Here is a 17294-nt window from a genome sequence, read left to right as displayed (position 1 = left end):
AATTGAGTATACAGTGCCTTGCAAAAGTATTCATCCCCCTTGGCGCTTACCTATTTTGTTGCATTACAACCTGTAATTTAAATTGATTTTTATTTGGATTTCATGTAGTGGACATACACAAAATAGTCAAAATTGGTGAAGTGAAAAAAAAACTTTTCAAAAAATTCTCAAAAATAAAAAACGGAAAAGTGGTGCGTGCACCCCCTTTGCTATGAAGCCACTAAATAAGATCTGGTGCAACCAATTACCTTCAGAAGTCACATAATTAGTTAAATAAAGTCAACCTGTGTGCAATCTAAGTGTCACATGATCTCAATATATATACACAACTGTTTTGAAAGGCCCCAGAGTCTGCAACACCACTAAGCAAGGGGCACCATGCAGACCAAGGAGCTCTCCAAACAGGTCAGGGACAAAGTTGTGGAGAAGTACAGATCAGGCTTGGGTTATACAAAAATATCAGAAACTGAACATCCCATGGAGCACAATTAAATCCATTGTTAAAAAATGGCAAGAATGTGGCACCACAACAAACCTGCCAAGAGAGGGCCACACACCAAAACTCACGGACCAGGCAAGGAGGGCATTAACCAGAGAGGCAACAAAGAGACCAAAGATAACCCTGAAGGAGCTGCAAAGCGAAGCGGAGATTGGAGTATCTGTCGATAGGACTGCTTTAAGCCATACACTCCACAGAGCTGGGTTTTACGGAAGAGTGACCAGAAAAAAAGCCATTGCTTAAAGAAAATAAATAAGCAAACACGTTTGGTGTTGCCCAAAAGGCATGTGGGAGGCTCCCCACACATATGGAAGAAGGTACTCTGGTCAGATGAGACAAAAATTGTGCTTTTTGGCCATAAAGGAAAATGCTATATCTGGCGCAAACTCAACACCTCTCATCACCCCGAGAACATCATCCCCATAGTGAAGCATTGTGGTGGCAGCATCATGCTGTGGGGATGTTTTTCATCAGCAGGGACTGGGAAACTGGTCAGAATTGAAGGAATGATGAATGGCGCTATATACAGGGAAATTCTTGAGGGAAACCTGTTTCAGAGATTTGAGACTGGGACGGAGGTTCACCTTCCAGCAGGACAATGACCATAAGCATACTGCTAAAGCAACACTCGAGTGGTTTAAGGGGAAACATTTACATGTCTTGGAATGGCCTAGTCAAATCCCAGACCTCAATCCAATTGAGAATCTGTGGTATGACTTAGATTGCTGTACACCAATGGAACCCCTCCAACTTGAAGGAGCTGGAGCAGTTTTGCCTTGAAGAATGTGCAAAAATTCCAGGGGCTAGATGTGCCAAGCTTATAGAGACATACCCCAAGATACTTGCAGCTGTAATTCCTGCAAAAGGTGGCTCTACAAAGTATAGACTTGGGGGGTGAATAGTTATGCACGCTCAAGTTTTCAGTTTTTTTGTCTTATTTCTTGTTTGTTTCACAATAAAAAAATATTTTGCATTTTCAAAGTGGTAGGCATGTTGTGTAATCAAATGATACAACCCCCCCCCAAAAATCTATTTTAATTCCAGGCTGTAAGGCAACAAAATAGGAAAAATGCCAAGGGGGTGATTACTTTCGCAAGCCACGGTATGTCTGCATCATGAGAAATGCCAACATGAGGGCTACTTAATGACAGTTGAACTTGTGTGCTCATACTGTGAAATGCTAACTAGGATGTTATACTGTAGTTCAGTGTGTGCCACTGTGTGAGTTGTGGTAGGCTATACTGTAGGTATACTGATCTACAAAAGAACCACAATCCACCTCTGCAAGTAAACTAAACGTGATGCATTTATTTGCATCTCTCTTGAACCTGAATTGAGAATGTTCAAGTGGATGTCACACATTGCCTGCTCACACTTGTCTTAATGGTGTTCTGTGATAACTGCAACTATACTGAACAAAAATATAAATGTAACATGCAAAAATGTCAAAGATTTTACTGAGTTACAGTTCAATAACGGAATCAGTCCATTTAAATAAATAAATCAGGCCCTAATCAATTGATTTCTCATGACTGGGCAGGGGTGCAGCCATAGGTTGGCCTTGGAAGGCATAGGCCCACCCACTGGAGAGCCAGGCCCAGCCAATCAGAATGAATTGTTCTACACAAAAAAAGGGCTTTATTACAGACAGAAATACTCCTCAGCACCACCCCCACCTGTGGTCTCAGACGATCCCACAGGTGAAGAAGCTGGATGTGGAGGTCCTGGGCTGGCATGGTTACATGTTTTCTGCGGTTGTGAGACAGGTTGGAAGTACTGCCAAATTCTCTAAAACGACGTTGGAGGCAGCTGATGGTAGAGAAATTAACTTTCAATTATCTGGCAACAGCTCTGGTGGACATTCCTGCAGTCAGCATGCAAATTGCACACTCCCTCAAAATTAGAGACATCTGTGGCATTGTGTTGTGTGACAAAACGGCACATTTTAAAGTGGCCTTTTATTGTCCCAGGCACAAGTTGCACCTGTGTAATGATCATGCTCTTTAATCAGCTTCTTGATGTGCCACACTTTTTAGGTGGATGGATTATCTTGGCTAAGGAGAAATGCTCACTAACAGGAATTGAAACAAATTTGTGCACACAATTTGAGAGAAATAAATATTTTTTTGTGCATATGGAAAATTGAGAGATGTTTTATTTCAGCTCATGAAACATAGGACCAACACTTTACATGTTGCGTTTATATTTTTGTGTACAAAAGACAAAAGAGCCAATTTGAAATCAATTGATTTCTTCCACATGGATACTAACACAGAAAGCCCTTATGCTGTGATAACTTCTTCTCAGCTCTGCACTTACTCATCAAACTAAAATGATGATAATTGCTTCCACTTTGCCTACTCCCTTTCCAGTAACCTTCGCATTGTTTGGGCTTGTTACTAGGCAAGCGAAGGGTATGTGGTAAAATGCTATCAGTATTACACCTTACTCTGAGGTAGTAGGTAAGTGGATGTTCTGCAATCACATGGCTTTTGATAAGTAAAAAATATACTATACTTTGAACCTCTCCTTTGTTTATACATAACAATGTCAATTAGATAATGGTAGGAGTTACAGCAGAATATCACAGTGGTGTAATAGGGTCATTGAGTTAATTAATTTGATATAACCTGATAAAGGCACTTTTCTTTTAAAATGATCCACAATGCTTCTGATGCACAGCCCCCCTGACATCTGGGGAGAAATCTGAGAGGCTGTTAAAACAAGATGTTTGAGTCTGATAAATATACATGGAGATTAGCGTCAGTTTTAGTTTCAATACTCCGCTTTAATGGATACAGATGAGTCAGTTACTTGGCTCTCTGTTACTGGGTGTTTCCTAATATGGACTATAACAGTGACACACCTCCACATGGTGTGTTTCCTCCATACTCATTGTTTGGCTTGACAAGGACAGCAATGGAGTTAGCAAGAGCACAACAAGATCTGGGACCAGGCAAGGTCAGACCAGTAACACACTAAATAAGATGTACCAATGCACTGAAGTCAGAGTATCATGTTCTGAATAACACATATAAACACAATGAGGGTGAAAGGTCCCAGTTAGGCCACAAACCGCAAACTGCCCAGGCCATGACCTCAACTCCATTTAACTACAAACATCCCAGGGGGTTTCTAACAGGGACCGTATGATCTGTGCATATAAATGGTAACCTCGGATGCATTGGCCAGTAAGGATAAACTAAATTAATTGGTTGCATCAGATCATTATGACACCAAAAAACTATTTTCTTTTTCTGTTCCACACCACAGTAAACAGCAATAAAAAACGTATTCTAAAAACTGAGGTTGTCCTAATATGGACACCATGCAGATGTCTGTTTTCCAAATGTGTGTGCGACACCACTATGTTAAATTATATACGATTGGCCAGTATTGTAGTACTCGAGACTGGTCTCGGTCTCGAGTCTGGTCTCAAGACCACATATTGAGTTTCTTGGTCTTCTCTCAGTTCTCAACTGGTTTTGGCATGGAACAGCTCACAGAAGAATGACATTGGTAGCCGATAAGGTATGATATCTACCAGTAAATGCTAACTAAGGCAACAATAGGTATGCAAACCAGCTATTGAAAGAGTTTGGTCTGAAGTGTTGGTTAGTAAGCTATTTGTGAAGGGCAATTGTCGTCACACGCTGTTTGCATCGGGGGGAATACATGGATGGGCCTGAGTGGATAGAGGCCCACTCACTGGGGAGCAAGGCCCTGATAGGCCCACCCAATCATATCGATAGGGTTTAAGCATTGTTGTGGACTTAGACCATCACACAGGGTGCCTTTCCTTCGCTGGGCAGGCCGTTTGGGAACTTTTTGGCAAAATTATGACTTCCCATTCCAAAAAACATTTAATGATTATTAGCACACAAAGTAACTGGTGACCTAAAGTTTAAAGTGGAACTGACAGCATTTTAACTACTTTACAGATATGAAACAAACAGATAATCATAATATCAGTCCAAAATATCAAATTCCCAGTTTATGCTACAAAACCAACTTTACAAGAGGTTTAAAAATAGGTTCTATTTGACTCAACATTCCATGACATACACTAAATCATTGTTGGCAGAATAGATGGATTCAGTTCAATGCATGATTAATATAATTCATCAATACATTTCTTGGTAGTCTAAAAAATATTGCTATCACGTTGTAAATCACAGCTGCCCTGGAACATTGTTTGCTGCCTCCATTCGATATGCACTGTTTCAGTTATAATGACTCTGGACAAAAACGGACGAATGTAACTAAGGTTGGAAATGTCAATACAATCAAAATGGCAAGGGCAATGATCACAAGTCAGCAAGCTAAAAACACGGATTGGGTGAGTGATCTTTTTCCCTCATATCGTTTTTTCTTTGATTATACACAGCTAAAGATGCAAGTGTCATTTGGTTAGCTAGCAAGAACTAGAACGACTGTTATACAGTTAGCATATCTCTTGGATTCACCTGATTAATTTACGAATGCGCAACACCTGCTGAATAAGACCGATGTCATTAAACGTATGCAAAAAAAGTAATAGTTAGTCAAGAATGCTCTAGATAATATGTAAACAGCCTAACCAGCTCTGCTACGGCAAGTAAAATGGTCAGAGTGAGGTGTTCTCTCATTTGTGTAGCTAAACTCAGCAAAAAAAGAAACGTGCTCTCACTGTCAACTGCGTTTATTTTCAGCAAACTTAACATGTGTAAATATTTGTATGAGCATAACAAGACTCAACAATTGAGACATAAACTGAACAAGTTCCACAGACATGTGACTAACAGAAAATTAATAATGTGTCCCTGAACAAAGTGGGGGGGGGGGGGGTGGATCAAAATCAAAAGTAACAGTCAGTATCTGGTGTGGCCACCAGCTGCATTTAGCACTGCAGTGCATCTCCTCCTTGTGGACTGTACCAGATGTGCCAGTTGTTGCTGTGAGATGTTACCGCACTCTTCCAACAAGGCACCTGCATGTTCATGGACATTTCTGGGGGGAATAGCCCTAGCCCTCACCCTCCTATCCAACAGGTCCATACGTGCTCAATGGGATTGAGATCCAGGCTCTTTGCTGGCCATGGCAGAACACTGACATTCCTGTCTTGCAGGAAATCACGCACAGAACAAGCAGTATGGCTGGTGGCATTGTCATGCTGGAGGGTCATGTCAGGATGAGCCTGCAGGAAGGGTACCACATGAGGGAGGAGGATGTCTTCCCTGTAACGCACAGCGTTGAGATTGCTTGCAATGACAGCAAGCTCAGTCCGATGATGCTGTGACACACCGCCCCAGACCATGACGGACCCTCCACCTCCAAATCGATCCCGCTCCAGAGTACAGGCCTCGGTGTTTATCAGTGCAAATTTTATTTAAAAAAAAAATTCTCCCCAATTTCGTGGTATCCAATTAGTAGTAGTTACAGTCTTGTCTCATCGCTGCAACTCCCGTATGGACTCAGGAGAGGCGAAGGTCGAGAGCCATGCGTCCTACGAAACACAACCCAACCAAGCCGCACTGCTTCTTGACACAATGCCCATCCAATCCGGAAGCCAGCCGCACCAATGTGTCGGAGGAAACACTGTACACCGGGCGACTGTGTCAGCGTGCACTGCGCCCGGCCCACCACAGGAGTCGCTAGTGCGCGATGAGACAAGGATATCCCTGCCGGTCAAACCCTCCCTAACCCGGACGACGCTGGGCCAATTGTGCGCCGCCCCATGGGCCTCCCAGTCGCGGCTGGCTGCAACAGAGCCTGGACTCGAACCCAGAATCTCTAGTGGCACAGCTAGCAGTGCAATTTTGACGGCCAACTAGCTGAAATGTTCCTTCTTTAGATTTTAGCTCATCTAGCTCTAGCTACCATTAGTTGTTGATATTGTTGTTGTGGGCTGGCAGGTAGCCTAGCAGTTGGAGCATTGGCCTAGTAACCAAAAGGTTGCTGGATTGAATCCCCGAGCTGACAAGGTAAAAAATCTGTCATTCTACCCCTGAACAAAGCACTGTTCCCCGGTAGGCTGTCATTGTAAATAAGAATTTGTTCTCTAACTGACTTGCCTAGTTAAATAAAGGTTAAAACATTTTTGTTGCATAACTGAGGTATAGAGAGCCTGGTTTTCCATGGTTGTTTGATCAATAGGACTGTAAAGTTCCCAAACGTAAGAGGACTCCCGTGGTGTTTACATATTTGCAGAAATTCACTCAGGTGTCTTTTGGCGAATGCGTTCTAATGATCTAAAGTCATGCTTTTGCAACTGCCTGTAAACACACAGTCCAGTTCAAAGTCAATGATGGCAGGCCTGTGTGTCAAATGGCTTGTTTGTATAAAGGTCTACTGTAGCTCTGATTTGGCAATAGCATTCCAGTCTTTGTAGACTCCGGTCCTGGACAAGACAAATGTCTTTATTTGGTTTTATTTACTGCAGTGTCTATTAATTGTCCAAACGCACGGCCAACTTCCCACTCTATATTGCTATAGCGTTTTCACAAATGCCTTAGCATACATAATTCCCAAACATTCTAAGAATTTCTGAAAAAGTGAAAATGACCAAGGGGTAGCTTGTCAGATTTTATAAAAATATTTTAAAGGGTCATTCTTCCTGGGGTTGTATAGATACAGATTTTAATAAGATTTAATGTTGCTAAAATGCTGTCAATTCCATTGTAAATACAACAATGTTTCCCAACATAAGTTATTTTGAAAGAGATGGCTAAAGAACACAATTGTATTTTATCGACGGCAATTTGAATGCACAGGGATACCGTCATGAGATCCTGAGGCCCATTGTCGTGCCATTTATCCGCCGCTATCACCTCATGTTTCATTATGATGCTGCATGGCCCCATTTCGCAAGGATCTGTACACATATCCTGGAAGCTGAAAATGTCCCAGTTCTTCCATGGCCTGCATACTCACCAGACATGCCACCCATTGAGCATGTTTGGGATGCTCTGGATCTACAGCGTGTTCCAGTTCTTGCCAATATCCAGCAACTTCGCAAAGCAATTTAAGAGGAGTGGGACAACATTCCACAGGCCTCAATCAACAGCCTGATCAACGCTATGCGAAGGAGATGTGTTGCTCTGCATGAGACAAATGGTGGTCACTTCAGATACTGAAAGGTTTTCTGATCCACGCCCCTATCTTTTTTGTTAAGGTGACCAACAGATGCATATCTATATTCCCAGTCATATGAAATTAGGGCCTAATTCATTTATTTTGAGAGACTGACATCCTTATATGAACTGTAATTCAGTAAAATTGTTGAAATTGTTGCATGTTGTGTTTGTATTCTTGTTCAGTGTATAAACAAGCGTACATTCCTAACTGCATTGTGGTAGACCTACGCTTACGTGTGGTAATGACATGGGTTTAGAATTGGATTGGAACTGGGAGTTCCCAGATTGTGACAGCAATGAGTTATAATCTCATTAACCAAGTCCAGTCTGAGGACTCCTTAGGGAGATCAGATGCACGCAGGCACGCACACACACACACAGACACACGGTACAACCACAGACCACACAGTGAGACATGGCTGTGTGTGTGTGTGTGCGTGTGTACGTGTCTGCACTCTGTCATCTGCTCATTCCCACCATGCAACAGCAGTTTATCATTAGGACCATAATCACTGTTCTCCATCATTTATTAGCAGGAGTCTAACTGCAGGGCGAGATCAGAGATTTAGTGAGGAAGGAAGGGGCATAAATTGGCAGGAGACTGTGGTGCAACGTGCAAAACAAATATAGCATATGCAGGTGTAATACTGATCTCACATGCTTCTTTTATTATTCTAGACCTTTTACAAATTCGCCAAACTTTTGAAAGTAAAATTGTAAATGGTACTGGTAAAATGCCCTCCCTTTGCAACACTACACATGCTATAATGAGATTCTTCTTCTTTTGATTAATCTGGATTGGGGTACCATGCGAAAGCAAACATCTTCATGTGGTGACGTATAGATAGAGTTCTTGGTGTGGTTGATGTCTGCTTTTTTGAGGAAGGTTTTACTTTCAATTACTGTGATATGTGGTTGTCTTACCTTGATTGAATGCACCAACTATAAGTCACTCTGGATAAGAACATCTACCAATTTACCAAGTGTGGGTATGTTTTCTACCAGAGGGCACAGTTTTGTTCAATCTGTTCAGTTGTAGATCAGGGTTCAGACTTCATACTTTAATGAGGCTATACTGCCACCTTGTGACAAAGTCAGCATTCCACACACGCATACATTTCAAATAAAAATGTATTTGTCATATGCTGCGTAAACAGTGAAATGCTTACTTACGGGCCGGGCCCTTTTCCAACAATGCAGAGAGAGAGAAAAAAAAAAAGTACTATGATGAATAAATACACAATGATAACTTGGCTGTATGCACAGGGTACCAGTACTGAGTCGATGTGCAGGGGTACTAGGTAATTGAGGTAGATATTATTATACATTTTTTACCTAGGTAAATCATTTAAGAACAAATTCATATTTTCAATGACAGCCTAGGAACAGTGGGTTAACTGCCTTGTTCAGGGGCAGAACAGCAGATTTTTACTTTGTCAGCTCAGGAATTCGATCTTGCAACCTTTCGGTTACAAGTCCAACACTCTAACCACTAGGCTACCTGCCGCCCCCTGTACATATAGGTAGGGATAATATAGGTATAGGTAGGGACTAGGCAAAAGGTAGGGACTAGGCAAAAGGTAGGGACTAGGCAAAAGGATACATAATGAATAGTACCAGCAGCATATGTGATGAGTCAAAAGAGTTAGTGCAAAAAGGTTCAATTCAGATAGTTAAACAGTTAACCAATAGATACTCAGAATAACTATTTGGTCCTGCTGGTTCCAGACTTGCTGCATCGGTACTGCTTACTGTGCGGTAGCAGATAGAACTTGGGTGGCTGGAGTCTTTGACAATTTTTATTTACGGTGTCAGTCTTCATCTGACACTGTATGGTGTAGAGGTCATGGATTACAGGGAGCTCGGGCCCCAGTGATGTACTGGGCCGTACGCACAACTCTCTGAAGCGTCTTTGCGTCAGATGCCAAGCAGTTGCCATACCAAGCGGTGATGCAGCCAATCGTATTGCATCGTACAATCAAATCAAATTGTATTGGTGGCATACACATATTTTGATGATATTATCGCGGGTGTAGCTCCAACAGCGCATAAATACCGAACAACACAAGGAAATCCCAAAAACTAGCAATGTCAGAGTCCGGAATACAGTACCAGTCAAAAGTTTGGACACACCTACTCATTCAAAGGCTTTTCTTAATTTTTTTTACATTGTGGAATATGAAATAACACGTATGAAATCATGTAGTAACCAAAAAAGTGTTAAACAAATCAAAATATATTTAATATTTTAGATTCTTTAAAGTAGCTACCCTTTGCCCTGATGACAGCTTTGCACACTCTTGGCATTCTCTCAACCAGCTTCACCTGGAATGCTTTTCCAACAGTCTTGAAGGAGTTCCCACATATGCTGAGCACTTGTTGGCTGCTTTTCCTTCACTCTGCTGTCCAACTCATCCCAAACCATCTCAATTGGGTTGAAGTCGGGTGTATTGTGGAGGCCAGGTCATCTGATGCAGCACTCCATCACTCTCCTTCTTGATCAAATAGCCCTTACACAGCCTGGAGGTGTGTTGGGTCATTGTCCTGTTGAAAAACAAATGATAGTCCCACCAAACGCAAACCAGATGGGATGGCGTATTGCTGCAGAATGCTGTGGTAGCCATGCTGGTTAAGTGTGCCTTGAATTCTAAATAAATCACAGACAGTGTCACCAGCAAAGCACCCCCACACCATCACACCTCCTCCTCCATGCTTACATTTTAACATTTACATTTTTGTCATTTAGCAGACGCTCTTATCCAGAGCGACTTACAGTAGTGAATGCATACATTTCATTTCATGCATTTTATTTTGTGCTTCACGGTGGGAACCACACATGCGGAGATCATCCATTCACCTACTCTGCATCTCACAAAGACACGGCAGTTGGAACCAAAAATCGCCAATTTGGACTCATCAGACCAAAGGACAGATTTCCACCGGTCTAATGTCCCTTGCTCATGTTTCTTGGCCCAGGCAAGTCTCTTCTTATTGGTGTCCTTTAGTAGTGGTTTCTTTGCAGCAATTTGACTACGAAAGCCTGATTTCACGCAGTCTCCTCTGAACAGTTGATGTTGAGGTATGTCTGTTACTTGACCTCTGTGAAGCATTTACTTAAGCTGCAATTTCTGAGGCTGGTAACTCTAATTAACTTATCCTCTGCAGCAGAGGTAACTCTGACTCTGTTTCAGACAGTGAGGACTCGTAATTTCTTCCCGAGACCAGCGGAGTAAAAAACTTATTGTTATCGTCTTCCATTCAGTCAGCGCATAAAACCGCTTCGCCAGGCCAAATATATACACTCCTTTCTTGAAACAATATCTTAACAGCCTTTAGATCTGTTACAGACATGTTTGCGCAGTGGCGAACCTATAGGCCTTCAGTGTTTGACAGGTTTGTATATTCATACGTGTGCTGCACATATAGCCTAGTTTCAGTGGAATATCATCTGCAGGCAGCAAGTGTGCAGCTCTCCACTGGTTTTGGCATGGAGTAGCTCACAGAAGAATGACATCGGTAGAAGGTAGGGTAGAAAATACATTTCTACTTATGATACAGTATTTACAAGTAAATGCTAACTAAAGCAAAAATGGGCATGCAAATCAGGTATTCAAATCAAATCAAATCAAATTAAATGTATTTATATAGCCCTTCTTACATCAGCTGATATCTCAAAGTGCTGTACAGAAACCCAGCCTAAAACCCCAAACAGCAAGCAATGCAGGTGTAGAAGCACGGTGGCTAGGGAAAACTCCCTAGAAAGGCCAAAACCTAGGAAGAAACCTAGAGAGGAACCAGGCTATGAGGGGTGGCCAGTCCTCTTCTGGCTGTGCCGGGTGGAGATTATAACAGCACATGGCCAAGATGTTCAGCATGGTCAAATAATAATAATCATAGTAGTTGTCGAGGGTGCAACAAGTCAGTAACACAAGAGTAAGTGTCAGTTGGCATTTCATTGCCGATCTTTGAGAGTATCTCTACCGCTCCTGCTGTCTCTAGAGAGTTGAAAACAGCAGGTCTGGGACAGGTAGCACGTCCGGTGAATAGGTCAGGGTTCCAGCAGGTCTGGGACAGCAGGTCTGGGACAGGTAGCACGTCCGGTGAACAGGTCAGGGTTCCATAGCTGCAGGCAGAACAGTTGGAACTGGAGCAGCAGCACGGCCAGGTGAACTGGGGACAGCAAGGAGTCATCAAGCCAGGTAGTCCTGAGGCATGGTCCTAGGGCTCAGGTCCTCTGAGAGAGAGAAAGAAAGAAAGAGAAAAAGAGAATTAGAGAGAGCATATTTAAATTTGCACAGGACACCGGAAAAGACAAGAGAAATACTCCAGATGTGACAGACTGACCCTAGCCCCCCGACACATAAACTACTGCAGCATAAATACTGGAGGCTGAGACAGGAGGGGCCAGGAGACACTGTGGCCCCATCCGATGAAACCCCCGGACAGGGCCAAACAGGTAGGATATAACCCCACCCACTTTGCCAAAGCACAGCCTCCACACCACTGGAGGGATATCTCCAACCATCAACATACCATCCCGGGACAAGGCCGAGTATAGCCCACAAAGATCTCTGCCACGGCACAGCCCAAGGGGGGGCGCCAACCCAGACAGGAAGACCACGTCAGTGATTCAACCTACTCAAGTGACGCACTCCTCCCAGGGACGGCATGGAAGAACACCAGTAAGCCAGTGACTCAGCCCCCGTAATAGGGGTAGTGGCAGAGAATCCCAGTGGAAAGAGGGGAAACCGGCCAGGCAGAGACAGCAAGGGCGGTTCGTTGCTCCAGCCTTTCCGTTCACCTTCACACCCCTGGGCCAGACTACACTTAATTATAGGACCTACTGAAGAGATGTGTCTTCAGTAAAGACTTAAAGGTTGAGACTGAGTCTACGTCTCTCACATGGGTAGGCAGACTATTCCATAAAAATGGAGCTCTATAGGAGAAAGCCCTGCCTCCAGCTGTTTGCTTAGATATTCTAGGAACAATTAGGAGGCCCGCATCTTGTGACCGTAGCGTACGTGTAGGTATGTACGGCAGGACCAAATCGGAAAGATAGGTAGGAGCAAGCCCATGTAATGCTTTGTAGGTTAGCAGTAAAACCTTGAAATCATCCCTTGCCTTAACAGGAAGCCAGTGTAGTGAGGCTAGCAATGGAGTAATATGATCACATTTTTTGGTTCTAGTCAGGATTCTAGCAGCCGTATTTAGCACTAACTGAAGTTTATTTAGTGCTTTATCCGGGTAGCCGGAAAGTAGAGCATTGCAGTAGTCCAACCTAGAAGTAACAAAGGCATGGATTAATTTTTCTGCGTCATTTTTGGACAGAAGGTTTCTGATTTTTGCAATGTTTTCTTAGATGGAAAAAAGCTGTCCTTGAAACAGTCTTGATATGTTCTTCAAAAGAGAGATCAGGGTCCAGAGTAACACCGAGGTCCTTCACAGTTTTATTTGAGACGACTGTACAACCATCCAGATTAATTGTCAGATTCAACAGAAGATCTCTTTGTTTCTTGGGACCTAGAACAAGCATCTCTGTTTTATATAGGTATTGAAAAGATTTAGTCTGAAGTGTTGGTTAGTAGGCTATTTGTGATGTGCAATTTTGTTGTCATATGATGTTTGCATCAGGGGCGTAGACATGGATGGTTCTGGGTGGACAGAGGCCCACCCACTGGGGAACCAGGCCCTGACAGACCCACTTAATCAGATTGATGTGTTTTAAGCATTGTTGTGGACTTAGATCATGTGTGATTTTGAGAGTGAAAATCTGAAAAATCTACAGGAAAACTAATTTTTAAAAAACAGGATTTTTCACACAGGATGACTTTTCTTCACTGGCCGGGCCGTTTGGGAAGTTTTGGGAAAAATTACAGTATACCCACTTCTCCAGACACCACTACACACCACTACATAGGGCTGATGGAAAAACTCTGACATAATAACCCAGTAGGTTCCAATCATAAGAATACAAAAGCATTTCCCGGTTGAAATGTACAACTATTACTTTCCCATTGCAAAAAAAAAATCACTTTCAGCACAAAAAGTAACCGGTGACCTGAACTTTAAAGTGGAACTGGCAGCATTTTCACTAATTTGCAGATATGAAACAAACAGACGATCATAATATCAGTAAAAAAGATAAAATTCCCAGTTTATGCTACAAAACCAACTTCATAAGAGGTTTTAAAATAGGTTATATTTGACTCAACATTCCATTACGTACACTAAGGCATTGTTGGCAGTATAGATGGATGCAGTTCAATGCATGAGGAATATAATTCACCAATACATTTCTTGGTAGTGTGGTGGCTAATTTCTGCATTACCAAATGAGGAGAGTTACAAACTTCACACACCAGTCAGAGTTATACTTATAACTACACCTTTAATAATTAAGAGCTTTTGCAAAAGCACTTTGACTTTCAATGATGCGCTATCTCTAATGAACCATTGAAAAGTGACTACACAAAAGTACAAAGATATTTTATAGCCAAGATACACCCCTTCAACCTACATGACGAACCACAGATCTTAGGAACAGTTCACAAAGGTTAAGTTTTGTATGAAAGATATCTATAAAACATAGCAGACAGCAACTGCTGTATCAACAGTATTCATTGTATAGACCAGTGTCTGGTCCTCCTACTCCAAACTGGAACCGTCTCTCCCTGGTACGGTATAGAACAGAACCATTAGCTAATCCAATGGCATAAATCAATTGACAACTTGATTAGATAGCTAGCTATGTAGCTGGTAGGAGGATGTCATGCCATTGGAGGTGTGGGGGAGTGACTGGGGGAGTGACTGACTTTTCCCCCTCATATTGTTTTTCATTGGTTATACACAGATAGAGATGCAGGGGTAATTTGGTTAGCTAGCAAGAACTTGAACGACTGTTATACAGTTAGCGTACAGTGCATTCGGAAAGTATTCAGACCCCTTGACATTTTCCATATTTTGTTACGTTTCAGCCTTACTCTAAAATGGATTTGAAAAAATGTTGCTCATCAATCTACACACAATACCCCATAATGATAAAGCAAAAGCAGATTTAAGAAATTTCTGCAAACAAAAAGCATTCAGACCCTTTACTCAGTACTTTGTTGAAGCGCATGTGGCAGCCATTACAGCCTCAAGTGTTCTTGGGTATGACCCTACAAGCTTGTCACACCTGTATTTGGGGAGTTTCTGCCATTCTTCTCTGCAGATCCTCTCAAGCTCTGTCAGGTTGGATTGGGAGCGTCGCTGCACAACTATTTTCAGGTCTCTCCAGAGATGTTCAATCGGTTTGAAGTCATGGCTGGGCCATTCAAGGACATTGAATGGCCCAGCCAGAGGAGGAGTGGCTTCCGTCTGGCCACTCTACCATAAAGGCCTGATTGATGGAGTGCTGCAGAGATGGTTGTCCTTCTGGAAGGTTCTCCCATCTCCACAGAGGAACTCTGGAGCTCTGTCAGAGTGACCATCGGGTTCTTGGTCACCTCCCTGACCAAGGCCCTTCTCCCCAGATTGCTCAGTTTGGCCAGACGGCCAGCTCTAGGAAGAGTCTTGGTGGTTCCAAACACCTTCCATTTAAACATTATGGAGGGACACTGTGTTCTTGGGGACCTTCAATGCTGCAGAAATCCCCAGATCTGTGCCTCGAAAAAATCCTGTCTCAGAGCTCTACGGACAATTCCTTCGACCCCATGGCTTGGTTTTTGCTCTGACATGCACAGTCAACTGTGGGACCTTATATAGACAGGTGTGTGCCTTTCCAAATCATGTCCAATCAATTGCATTTACCACAGGTGGATTCCAATTAAATTGTAGAAACATCTCAAGGATGATCAATGGAAATACGATGCACCTGAGCTCAATTTTGAGTCTCATAGCAAAGGGTCTGAATAAATATGCAAATAAGGTGTTTCTGTTTTTTTTATATACATTTGCAAAATTCTCTACAAACCTGTTTTCACTTTGTCATTATGGGGTATTGTGAGTAGATTGATGAGGAACATTTTTTATTGAATCCATTTTAAAATAATGCTGTTTTGTAACAAAATGTAGTTAAAAGTCAAGGGGTCTGAATACTTCCCGGATGCACGGTATCTCTTGCGTTCGCAAATTCACTCTGGGCATCTACTCCGATTTCAGAGCATTCCCATCTGAATGTGCCAGAGTGCAGAACAACTAATGATTTTACGAATGCACAACGCCTGCTGAATATGACTAGTGTCAGTAAACGTAGGCAAAAAAAGTAATAGTTAGTCAAGAACGCTCTAGTTAACATGTAAACAGCCTAACCAGCTCTGCTACGGCAAGTAAAATGGTCAGAGTGATGTGTTCTCTCATTTGTGTCTAGAAGTATCTAGCTAGCAAGCTAGCTAACTTTAGCCAGTTTGCTTGTCCCAACCAAACACCCAAGCTTTCATTGATAGGCAAGCTTCAGAAGGACGAAGAGGCTCCAATTCCCCATCGTTTATCAGTGCAATTTTGATGGCCAACTAGCTGAACAAGTTTGAGGGTTTATCTAATGTTCCTTCGTTAGATTTTAGCTCATCTTGCCCTTGCTAGCATTCGTTGTTAATCTTGTTGTTGTTGATGTGCATAACTCAGGGAGAGAGAGAGACTACCTTTTCATGGTTGTTTGATCAATAGGATTGTACATTTCCTAAATGTAAGAGGACTCCTGTGGTGTTTACATATTTTCTTAAAATCCTTTCAGGTGTATTTTGTGGCTTTTGGCAAATGCGTTCTAATGACTTAAATTCACGCTGTTGCTACTGCCTGTAAACACACACAGTCCAGTTCAAAGTGAATGATGGCAGGCCCGTGTGGCAAATGGCTTGTTTGTATAAAGGCCTACTGTAGCTCTGACTGGCTATAGCGCACTGGTCTGTGTAGACTCCAGTCCTGAACAAGACATATGTTTTTATTCAGTTTTATTTACTGCAGTGTCTATTAATTGTCCAAACACACGGCCGCTTTCCCACTCTATATTGCTATAGAAGTTTCACAAATGCCTTAGTATACGTAAATCCCAATCATTCTAAGAATGAATGAAAACATGCTGTCAGTTCCATTTTAAATGCAATAATGCTTCACACAAATAAGTTATTTTCAAAAGAGATGGCTAACAACAGCAAGCACACTGCAATAAAAAAACACAGTCCCACTCACCAGATGATGATCATTTGAAACTTAGCTTCTTGTTGAAAGTTATTATTGAAAAGGGAGAAGCTCACAGATTAGCAACAACATATTCTTTGATAAGACCTGCTGCAGCTGCTGCAAACTAGCCGACAACAAAAGCTAGCTAGCTAGACTGTGGGAAAACTACTGCTCACTATTGCACAGTGACCTGTTGGCCTTCAAGAAGGCAGAAGTTCCCATTCGGTTTTGTAAAAACGGTCCCACTCATTAAGTCAAAATGCGATTGGTTGATTACGCGTGCACTTAAAAATGTTGCCTTAATACAGTTGAATGGCTGATACCTTTATCTAGCTTTTTATGGTCTAGCTAGCCAATGGCTGACTTAGCTAGCTAGATTGATTTCCCTAGAGAAACCAAAGAAAAATCCTGATTAGATATTTTTTTCTCTTTAGTGTTAACCCGTTCCTTTCCAACCAAAACTGAAGAGATTGAATCAGAACATCATTGAAAATAATATAATTGTCATTATAATAATAATATAAT

Source organism: Salmo trutta, chromosome 19, assembly GCF_901001165.1.
Source record: "Salmo trutta chromosome 19, fSalTru1.1, whole genome shotgun sequence".
Taxonomy (NCBI): Eukaryota; Metazoa; Chordata; class Actinopteri; order Salmoniformes; family Salmonidae; genus Salmo; species Salmo trutta.
The sequence above is the reverse complement of the archived record's forward strand: the minus strand, read 5'-3'. Positions refer to the sequence as shown.